Source organism: Urocitellus parryii, chromosome 11 (assembly GCF_045843805.1).
Source record: "Urocitellus parryii isolate mUroPar1 chromosome 11, mUroPar1.hap1, whole genome shotgun sequence".
In the NCBI taxonomy this organism is placed as follows: domain Eukaryota; kingdom Metazoa; phylum Chordata; class Mammalia; order Rodentia; family Sciuridae; genus Urocitellus; species Urocitellus parryii.
In genome coordinates, this window is record NC_135541.1 from 102,108,954 (window position 1) to 102,119,755 (window position 10,802).

Genomic DNA, 10,802 nt, shown 5'->3' on the forward strand with positions numbered 1-10,802 from the left:
CAGCAGCTTCTCTTTATAGCCATCCCCTAATAGGGAGACCTACTGCAGAGCAGCTTGTTGCTGTAGCTCCAAAGGCTCCAGAGAGCTGGCAGGACAGAAGGGTGTGGGAAGAATGTTTTGTCCTTCCCAGGAGCTCCCCCCATTACCTAATAGGCAGGCACCCTTCCCCTAGGGTAGGAGTATTCAGGCTCTTTCCTACCCTGCTGCCTTTCATCTGCAATCTACATCCCTGGACTTTAATAACACCTTAGGTTAGTCTAGAGCTTCTGTCCTAGGAGGTTAAAATACTTCCTCTAGATGATCCCTTTTATCTTTGTGATGGTCCCAGAAGGTAGGGTGGGGACATGATTATACCTGTTGTATGTGGAAGGTAGAAGTGTGCCAAGGGAGGGGAGACAGACAGGTGTTCAGGTGGAAGTCCTGGCTCCTCAGCAGGGCTTTGCACTTGGGTTTCTTTGGGAGGTAAAAGCTGGAGTGTGACCTGATTTGTCACTTGGGAGCCTTCAGTTCATCTCAGCTTCCTTAATCCCCAAGTAGTGACTTTCCTGGGTCTGCTGGAGCTTGGTATCCAGGACAGAGCATGTGCTGTTTCCCACTGGGGCTGATCCTATCAATCTTGCTTCTGGAAACGCTGTCAAGACTGGGGCGCCTGAAAGGGTAGCCACAGTGGCTCTCTCGACTAGCCTGCTATGCCAGCCGGGGGCCCACAGGCAGACACTGTATGTAGCCCATTGCCCTCTGCTCTGGGATAACAAAGCCAGGGCAAGAGGACAAAAGAGCAAGCGACTCCCATTTGTAATTCAGAAGACCAGAAATTCACATTCCTGTAGCCAACACTATTTGGTTTGAAGAAAGGCAGCTTACACAGTGAGCAGGGGGCTATTTCTGCTCCACTCCCATCCAGTGTACAAGCCCAGTAGACCCTTTTGGGTGGCTTGGGCACCCCCATCTCTGTCTTAGTCCTAGTCTAGGAGGCTTGTCATAGCCTTTCCCCCATGCCTGTGCTCTTTGGCTCCTACCAGCAGGAAGCTGTGCTTTTTTCCTTGGCCCTGAAAGCTGTGGGAAGGTAGAAGCTGGGGTTCTGAGCCCCTGGGCGACTGGGCCTGGCTCTTACCTCCCCCACCCCTCCTTCCTCCTTACCCAGCTAGTGTTCTGGAGATGGCTGCACTTGGAGCTTGAATGCCCTACCACTTTACTCAAAGACAGCCCAGACCCCAAACAGCCATACTCCCCATGCAAACCCTCCCCTGTCTACCCTGTGCAGACTCCTGGTGTGATCCATTGGGGAGCTGGACTAGGAAGATTGCTGAGTGGACCAACTTGTCTGTTAGAACACACACATACACACCCGCTTCCTGAAGCCAGAGGAGAGAATGGTTGATAGTAGTGGCCGAGGCTCCTCCAGTTCATCTGCAAGAATATGTTGGCAGGTGGTCATGCAGACATTTACAGAGTTGACCCTGGGCCAGACACTGGCAGCAGGGCTTATGAAAAGAAGGGGCACAGTCCCTGCTTGCAAAGACCTCAATCTATTGGGAAAGGTGTGGCTTGCCTTCCCCTAGAGTGAAATGACAGCCAGACTCCTCTCCCTGAAGCAGTGGCTTGTGGCTGATGCAAGCCTTGTTTAGGATGGGCTGACCCACCTGGAAGCTGAGCAATTGGGAACAGGCCCAGATAACCTTGACTCCACCCTAGTAGTTGCCTTCACAACCCACGGCTGATGCCCTCATCCCTGGCAACTTGACCTGCCCCATCTCCAACCTCGGCTACCAGGTTACCTCAGCAAACAAACCCCCAGAAACCAGTGGAGTGAGTCAGAGCCTTGGGTCCCTCACCAATCCTTGGTTCCCACACCCAGGAATTCAGTGCCCAAGATGCATGTCTGGATGCTTCTTCAGGCGAGAGGAGACACTGGGAAAGTCAACTAGAAGCCAGGTTTCCAGACACACATGAGAGAGCCAGGAAACTGTGGGGGTGGGGACTAGGGGGGTCAGCATGAATCTTGGGGGTCTACCTGAGCTGGCCAACCATTGGCTTCTCCTAGACTGAAACCTCATTTCTAGGAACTGACACTTGCCTGCCCTGTTTTTTCCTTTCCTGGAGCTTTTCCGGTTTACCCTGGGTCCTAAGAACACCTCTTCCCCAACCCCCATACCTCCCACGGGGGTCCCTGGGCGGCCCTGGCTGCACTCCCAGGATGAGTCTGACAGGCAGAGCTGGGATGGGCCCCAGAGAAATGTGCTGCATGTCAGAGCCTGTGCCAGGATGAGGGGCCTGCTCCACTCCCCCAGTCTTCTCCCTGCATGGGGTTCCCCGATAGCTCCTCCCAAATAGGCGCAAAAGGAGGGGGGTGCGTTCTTGCAGCCCTAACTGCCAGGCCCAGATGGGGCTAACATCGCCCTTTTAAGAGCACCCCCACGGGGAGGGGGGGGTGCTGCAGGCAGGTTCTTGTTGCAGAAACCCAGCAATGTGCTGCTCCCCCAATGACCTGCTAGGTAAGAAGACCCAGATGCCTGCTCTCAACCTCCGGTTCAGAGGTAGGGGTCCCAGCGACCTCTGCGGAAGCCCCATTTTCTGGAGTGAAGGTCCTGTAGCGGCTCTAATTGGCTGGTTCACATGCCCTGCATTTTGGAGGGCGTCCCCTTGTCCCTTCACATAGGAATAGGGCTCCCTCCCTCCATGAGGACCTCTCAAATATGGTCTGAGAAATTATTTTTATGGCATCATAAATTGCTGATGCAAAGGTATGGCCCTTCAGGAAGATTTGTGTAAGTCCTAAAGAAACTGAAGAATCAAGTTCTATTTAGAACAATGTTCATCCTTCCCTTCCATCTTAGAGAAAAAAAAAAAAATTAATTCTTTTTTTGTAGAACCAGCCCTTGTCATCTTGTGCCCTAGGTCTCACTGACTGCCACTTGCCTTTCTATGTCTCCTTGTTCTTCAGTTAGCTCTCTCCTGAACCTCCCCTCTCCCTCAAGTCCCTTCCTTTACCATCCCTTCCCCTCGGTACCAACCTGCTCACACATTCCCCATCTCCAGGCAGCTTCTTGCCTCTCCTGTCAAATTACCATCCCATCTGGCTTCTTTCCCCCAAAGACTAATCAAGGGCGGACACTTGCAGGCTCTGCTACCTCATCAGCATTTCTGTCTCCACCCCCCTCAGAATGTGGAATGTTCCAGACTGAGAGAGCAGCATGAGGGAGCAGGAAGAAGGCCTGAATGGCTGGAGTGCAGACTGAGGGAGGTTTGGGGTTGAGGCTGGAGAAGTAGGCAGGGGAAAGAGGTGACACCTGACTCTTAATGCTGGTTTCCACCTGTCAGGCCTCCCATGCACTTTCTCCACGTGCTCTATCACCACTGCAGGGCCCCCAAACACAGTTTTTCTTATTTGAGCATCTCCATCAGTCACTCCCAATCTGATCATCTGACACTCTCAATCTCAGTTTCACCCCAAAGAAACCCCTGGGAGTCACCTGGACCACTCCACAGGCAGATTTGTTGCACAGTCGTATTGAGTCCTCATCACTGCCCCCTTGACAGCAGCCTCAGCCTCCTTACTGGTCTGTAAGCTCCCAGTTCCTCCTGCAGGTGCACCTTGCTCTTGGAGCCAGAATAGTCTACCAAATGATTCAGCCATAATTGTCCTTCCCCTGCCTGCCCAAAAAACCCAACTTCAGATGTTTTCCTAAACTTACAAAGTCCAGACTTCTCAGCCAGAATCCATGTTCATCAAAATGTGGCCCTTGGGCTGGGGATGTGGCTCAAGCGGTAGCGCGCTCGCCCGGATTCAATCCTCAGCACCACATAGATGTTGTGTCCACCGAAAACTACAAAATAAATATTAAAAAATTCTCTCTCTCTCTCTCTCTCTCTTTCTCTCTCTCTCTCTCTCAAAAAAAAAAAAAATGTGGCTCTCATTCAGATTAGCTGGCTGTCTGCTCTGCAGTTGCCCACCACAGGTTCTGTGTCTGCCCTGGACGCTTCCTGTCTCATCTCCCAGCACCGGTAACACATTTCTCCATTTTAGTTTGTGCCATTCACTCTGCCTTTTCCTTGTGCCTATGTGGAATTCCTCTTCCTTTTTCAAGGTGGTCCAAATGCCAGCTCCTTGAAAAAGCCTTTCCTTATTAAAGTAGTCCGACCCTGTAATCCCAACAATTTAGGAAGCTGAGGCAGGAGAATCACAAGTTTAAGGACAGTTGCAGTCACTTAACAAGACACTGTCTCAAAATTTAAAAAGAAGAAGAAGAAGAAGAAGAGGAGGAGGAGGAGGAGGAGGAGGAAGAAAAGAAAAGAAAAAAGAAAAAGGGCTGAGGGTGTAACTCAGAGGTAGAACACTCCTGGTCCAATCCCCAATACTGCATAAATAAATAAATAAATAAATAGGCCTTTCCTAAGACTGGGTTTGTAGCTCTTAGGTAGAGTGCTTGCTTTGCATGTGCAAGGTCCTGAGTTCAATCCCTATAGCATGTACAAGGCCCTGAGTTTAATCCCTAGCACCACCACAACAAAAAACCATTCCTACCTCCTCCACCCCTCCACAAAAATATTAATGAATATAGCCCTGCAACAGCAATTATCTCTGCATTAGACTGGCTGCCCCTTAAGGCCAAAACCAGAATCTTGTTATCAGTATACCTCTCACACAGCCACCTAGCCCTGTGGCTGGGCAGAGCTCCCTCCTTGGTCTGCTCTGATAACTTCCACAACTAAGTTATTGCAGGCTTTGCTTTTGGATTTGCTGCTTGCAGCTCAAAGCAGACTCCACCTCTTTCCCTCTGTGCTCAGGGCTGAAAATGATCTCAGCTGGATCTTGGAGTCTACACCATTATGGATGCTAGGCCTTTTGAGCTATTTTTTTTTTTTTTTTTTTTTTTTGGTACTGGGGATTGAACTCAGGGCACTCAACTACTGAGACATACCCCGAGCCCCATTTTCTATTTTATTTAAAGACAGAGTCTCACTGAGTTGCTTAGTGCCTCGACTTTGCTAAGGCTAGCTTTGAACTCTGGATCCTCCTGCCTCAGCCTCCCAAGCCACTGTTATTACAGGCATGCACCACCACGCCCAGTCTTGAGCTACTCTCAACAAAATAGCACCGGCACTGTGAGTTGAACCTATCACTAGGATAAGTCATCTAATGTCATCTTTAATTAAGCCCCAAAGAAAATCTAACATTTAGAACATCAGGCCATGTAGCTGGCATTGGAAACAGTTTGGTGGTTAAAGTGAATGAATTCAAGAGTTTTCACAGAGCAGCCCAGAGACCCCACTGGCCTACCAGATGGAGGTTCCAGGCACGAAGGAACACTTTGCTGCCCCTCTATGCCAGCCAACCATCCATCCAACCATCTACATATTCGTTTGACTGATATTTACTAGTGCTAGGTGCTAGATATTTAGGACACATTTGTTCTCCCGGTCCTGGAGCTTACTACCAATGAGACTGCTGATAGCCAAGTAAATTAACAAGTACATACTCTATGTAATTACAAATTGTCATACATGAAAGCAGAGGCATTTAAGTTTGCCATGTTCAACAACTGGATAGAAGCCAGGGTGTCCAGAACAGTGCAGAGAGAGGAGGGATAAGAGAGGCCGGGGCACTCCACATGGCGCTTTGTGGATCTGTACAAGGAACTTGGATTTTATTCAAGGTACAACATAAAAGCTCAGTGCAGTGTTTTCCAAAAGGGAGCAACATGCTTAGATTCCAGGCTTTCTAATGTTACTCTGAAGGACATCATAAGGGGTCCTAGAATCAAATACGTACAGAATATGGCATCCCAACAATAAAACTGACCTGGACCCAGTCAATATCATAAAAAAAAAATAAAAATATTTTTAAAAGGAAGGAAAGAAAAGAAAAAAAAATAAAATTTAAGTGACATATGACTAAATGTAATACATAAACTTTTGGGTTGAAAATGGCAGCTTATGGGTAGGGGTTGTGGCTCAGTGGTAGAGTGCTCACCTAGCATGCACAAGGCACTGGGTTCGATCCTCAGCACCATATAAATGTAAAATAAAGATATTGTGTCCACCTAAAACTTAAGAAAAAAAAATATATAAAGAAAGTGGCAGCTTAGGGCTGGGTCATGGCTCAGTGGTGGAGTGCTCGCCTAGCATGTGTGAGACCCTGGGTTGGATTCTCAGCACCACATAAAAATAAATAAATAAAATAAAAGGTATTGTGTCCATCAACAACTAAAAAAAAAAAAAAAGAAAAAAAAAGAAAGTGACAGCTTAGACCTTTGGGAGACAGGAATTTGGAAAGAACTTGATATACGATGATTCCAGGAATTCTCATTCATGTTCCTGGCTGTGCTCAGGGTCTGTGGGTACGTGGCAGAAGGTAAGGACTCTCCCTCTCAATACCTGCCTGCTGAGGGGCCTACAGTTGATCCACCATTATGTGGGCACTTTATTTTCATATCATTCTCCAAAAGTTGTAAGGGGTAAGGCAGAGTGTCAGCAGATGTGGAAACTAGGGGGAGATTATTAAGCCATTCTTTTTTTTTTTTCCTTTCAAGATGAGGTCTCACTGTGTTGCCAGGCTGGTCTAGAACTGCCAGGATCAAGTGATCTCCAGGTGCCTCAATCTCCCAAGTAGCTGGGACTACAGGTGTGTGTTGCTGTGCCCAGCTTATTATACCATTGTTTTACTTTTTATGAATACTTAAAAATTGAAAAAAAAAATCTGCAAGATTTTTTTATCCTTGTTTTTTTCCAGTGCTGAGAATTGAATCCAGAGGGCCTCATGCATGGTAGGCAAGCACTGTACCATTGAACTGTACTCCTAAGAGATCTGCAAGAGACTTTTTATTATTGTTATTATTTTGCAGTGGTAGGGGTTGAAGAAAGGAGGGTTTTTTTTGAGTTTTGATATATTTCTTTATAAACTTGACAGTAGAATATATTTTGACATATTATACATATATGGAGTACAATTTCCCACTCTTTTTTGGGGGAGGCGGTGCCAGGGATTGAACTCAGGGGCACTCAACCAGTGAGCCACCCACAGCCCTATTTTGTATTTTGTTTAGAAGCAGGATCTCATCGAGTTGCTTAGTGCCTTGCTTTTGCTGAGTGAGGCTGGCTTTGAACTCACAATCCTCCTGCCTCAACCTCCCAAACTGCTGGGATTACAGGCATGCACCACCACACCTAGCTATAACTTCCCATTCTTTTGGTTATATTTGATGTGGAATTACACCTGTCATGTATTCATATATGAACATAGGAAAGTAATGTCTGATTCATTCTATTAACTTTCCTACTCTCAACCCCCACTGCCCTTCATTTCCTTTTATCTAACGGAAAGTACTTGCATTTTTCCCTACCCCTCTCCCCTTATTGTGAGTTAGCATCTGCATTTCAGAGCGTCAGAGAGAACCTGTGGCCTTTGGTTTTGTGGGATTGGCTTACTTCAAAGCATAATCTCCAGTTCCATCCAAAGACAGGAGATTTTTTTTTTAACCTACAAAATGTTAATTAATTTTCATTTTTTACTTTTTAAGGAGGAAAGGCTTATTTTGGCTCACAGTTTTAAAGATTTCAGTCCATGGTCACTTGGATCTGTTGTTTGGGCCTGTGGCAGCATAGTCCATTAAGGTGGGAGCTCATGGTGAAGGAAGACTGTTCACCTTGGGGAGGGCTCATGGAAGCCTCTGCAGTGCTAGGGGTCAAACCCAGGGGCCTCACCCATGCTAGGCAAGTGCTCTACCATTGACCTGCACTCCCCACCTCTGTGTTAATTTTATTTATTTATTTTTCTCTTTTTCCTATATTATTTTTAAAAAATACAGTCTCCATCATATAATGGTTCAACTCACACAATTTTCCAGCTTTATCATGGTGCAAAATTGTACCATACAACTATTTTATTATTTTTTTTCACTTTCAGGACTACATTTGATAAATTCTATGAGATATTCAACTTTATTATAAAATAGGCTTTGTGTTAGATGGTTTTGCCTGACTGAAGGCTAATGTGACCAGGTGCCAGGGCCTGTCACCACCGTTTTCTCTTGCCAGAGAAACTGACCTGCTTGCCCATCAAAGATCACCTTGAACTTTCCCATCAGCAGCCAAATACAGATCCTTCCCAACTTACAATGGGGTTATGTTACAAGAAATATCATAAGTAGAAAATGTATTTAATATACCCAACTTACCAAAGACCACAGCTTAGCCCAGCCTAACTCCTCACCCTTCCTTCCAGTGGACCATTAGTTCCAGAACTTCAGTCCACAAGGATCTGTCCAAGACAGAACTCACCTGGTACTTCCTAATATGGCTCCTGTCTGCCCCTCCAGTGTGCTGGGCCACAACAGACCCACCCAAATCAGCTCCAGCAAAGGCCACACATTGTATTCATTTCTTTCACTCATTCATAGTATACTGTGTTAAGAGTATGGAGTCTAGAGCCAGATTGCTTGGGTTTAAATTGCAATTGTGTAACCTTGGAGAAGACACATAACCTATAGGGTAAACCATTTTGCTGATGAATTCCTCTTGCCAGCAATGCTGTTTCTGATTTTTTTTTTCTCCCAGCACTTAAGAATGAACCTGGCGGGGTGGGGGTGGGGGGTAACTGTTACATTCCCACCCCTTTTTGCTTTTTATTTTGAGACTGGGTCTCTCTAAATTGCCCAGGCTGGACTCAAACTTGACATCCTCCTGCCTCTCCTCCCAAATCGCTGAGATTACAGGCACATGCTACCATGCCCACTTTGTTCCTAATTCTTCAAAATGTAGTCCCAATCCTACCTCCTCCAGGAAGTCTTCTGGGATTTTCTGCACTCTCACAGCTCTTTCTCTGACCTTCTTTGGCCTTTTCTGACCTAGGTGCTCCTGGAGCATTTTTTTTTTTTTTCTGAACTATATACTGTTGGGCTCAGAGCCAGGATCAAGTCTTCTCCTAGTGTGTTCTTGTCATAGAAATAGCCTAGAGCTAGCTCAGCAGGTCACTTTCCTTTTAAGCCTCCAATAGAAAGAGGAAGAGTTACACTCTTAGAAGAGCAGCAAGTTTCCTTTTAACAAATAACAGGACCTCACTGTGTCTTGGTTTTCTCCTAGGCAGAAGGGAGGCCTACAGGTTCCAAATAGCTGGCAAGTTCCCTAAAGCAGACAGTCTTTCCTGTAGGGGTCTCATCATCAGGGACACCCCTCATTTGAGACTTCCAGTGACGCATGGAAGACTTAGAGTATCTTTTCTGCTTCTGTGGGGTGGAAGTACTGAGGGGGCTGAGAGGGGATAGAGGAGGCAGCTGTCTGTTTTGTGCCCCTAGGGGTAAGGTTAAGTACTATTTTCCCAAGGTGCTTGGAGATGAAGGGAAGGATCACTTACATCCCCAGCTTGTCTGCCTTGGGCAGAAAGGCAGCTCACCTGGAGGGGGCTCTAGTGCCTGAGCCTTCCCTGGCTACTCCTGCCTCATGCTGGGCTACAGAATCATATCCTATGATCCGGAGCCCAGGCTGCCCTCTCTCCCACCCAGAAAGCTTATTTTAGCTACAAAGGAAGTCAGATGAATGGAGAGCTGCAGTTTCTCCATGTGTTGGCTTGGGCCTTCATCAGAAATGAGAGTCTCATTACCCAACTCCAATTCAAAGGATAATTAACAGATGGTATAATTTCCGAGCATTCTCTGCACCACATGGCTATTAGGTAAAGAGCAAAATGCCCACGCAGCCCCTAGATCCTCCCAAATCATAGAGTCTAAGGAAGTCTGGAGAGGCGAGCACCGGGGAGGCCATTCAAGATACCTCTCCATCTCTGGAACTGTCCTCAGCCTTGTCCAGGGGAAGAAAGGTCATCTTTGGTTAAAGGACAGGGCATTCCCTGGCTAACCCCGATCCTTTTGCCCAGCTCCTTTCATATTCTCCCTGGGAGAAAAAGGAAAAGTGATTTGTCCTCTTCCGCATCAGTGTATAATCACCCAGCAGTCCTCTGGGCCTTGGGCAAGGTGGGTCCTTTGCTGTAACCAACTGAAAGTGACACCAAAGGTCAGTGAAGGAAGGTAGCACTGGATCCAGTGCTTTTCAAACTGGATCTTTCCAGATCCTCAAGGTCCACAGAGGAGACCAGGGGTTTCTTGGCTGTGGGGACAGTGGGGATGGGCAAGGCTCTGAACCCTTGCCATATCCCAGTGACACTACTCATCTTTTTATATTCTGGGCTTCTTGTTCAAATTTCACTTAAAAAAAAAAAAAGAGGTTTCTTACCACTAAGTACACTTTTGAAATCCTTAACTTTATACAATCCCTTCATTTTACTACAGGGATATTGACCAAGGTCACACAGCTTGGGGGTAGGTGCAAGATGAAAGTCTTGGCTTCCTGCCTAGGCCAGCCCTCATGCCATCTAACCAGGCCACTTGCTGCTCTTTGGGGTGAGGAGAATTCCTTTCTGGATTTCCCTCTGCCTCCTGTCTGGCTCTTTTTCTTGGTCCAGCTTCATGTATGGACCTCTTGGAGGATTCCTAGATGCTTTGCACACCCCCTTCAAGTGGATAATCCTGTAGGCCGGTTTCATGAAGAGGCTCAGGAGCCCTGTACACTGGGCGGGGCTGTTCACTAGTCACAAAGCTGTGGGTGGAAGGAGCACAGCAGCAGCTGGACAGTGATAGGGAGGGAGGAGAGGGCAAGAGGCCAACCCTTCAGACAGGAGGCATTATGAGCAGTGCAAGCCGCTTTTCTAGGACCTAGGAAACCTGTGTTAAAGCTTGGCTCCACTGGAACCAGCCCACTTTGGGCTTCCAAACCTAGTAATATTAGTGTTTATTGCTCTGCATCTCCCA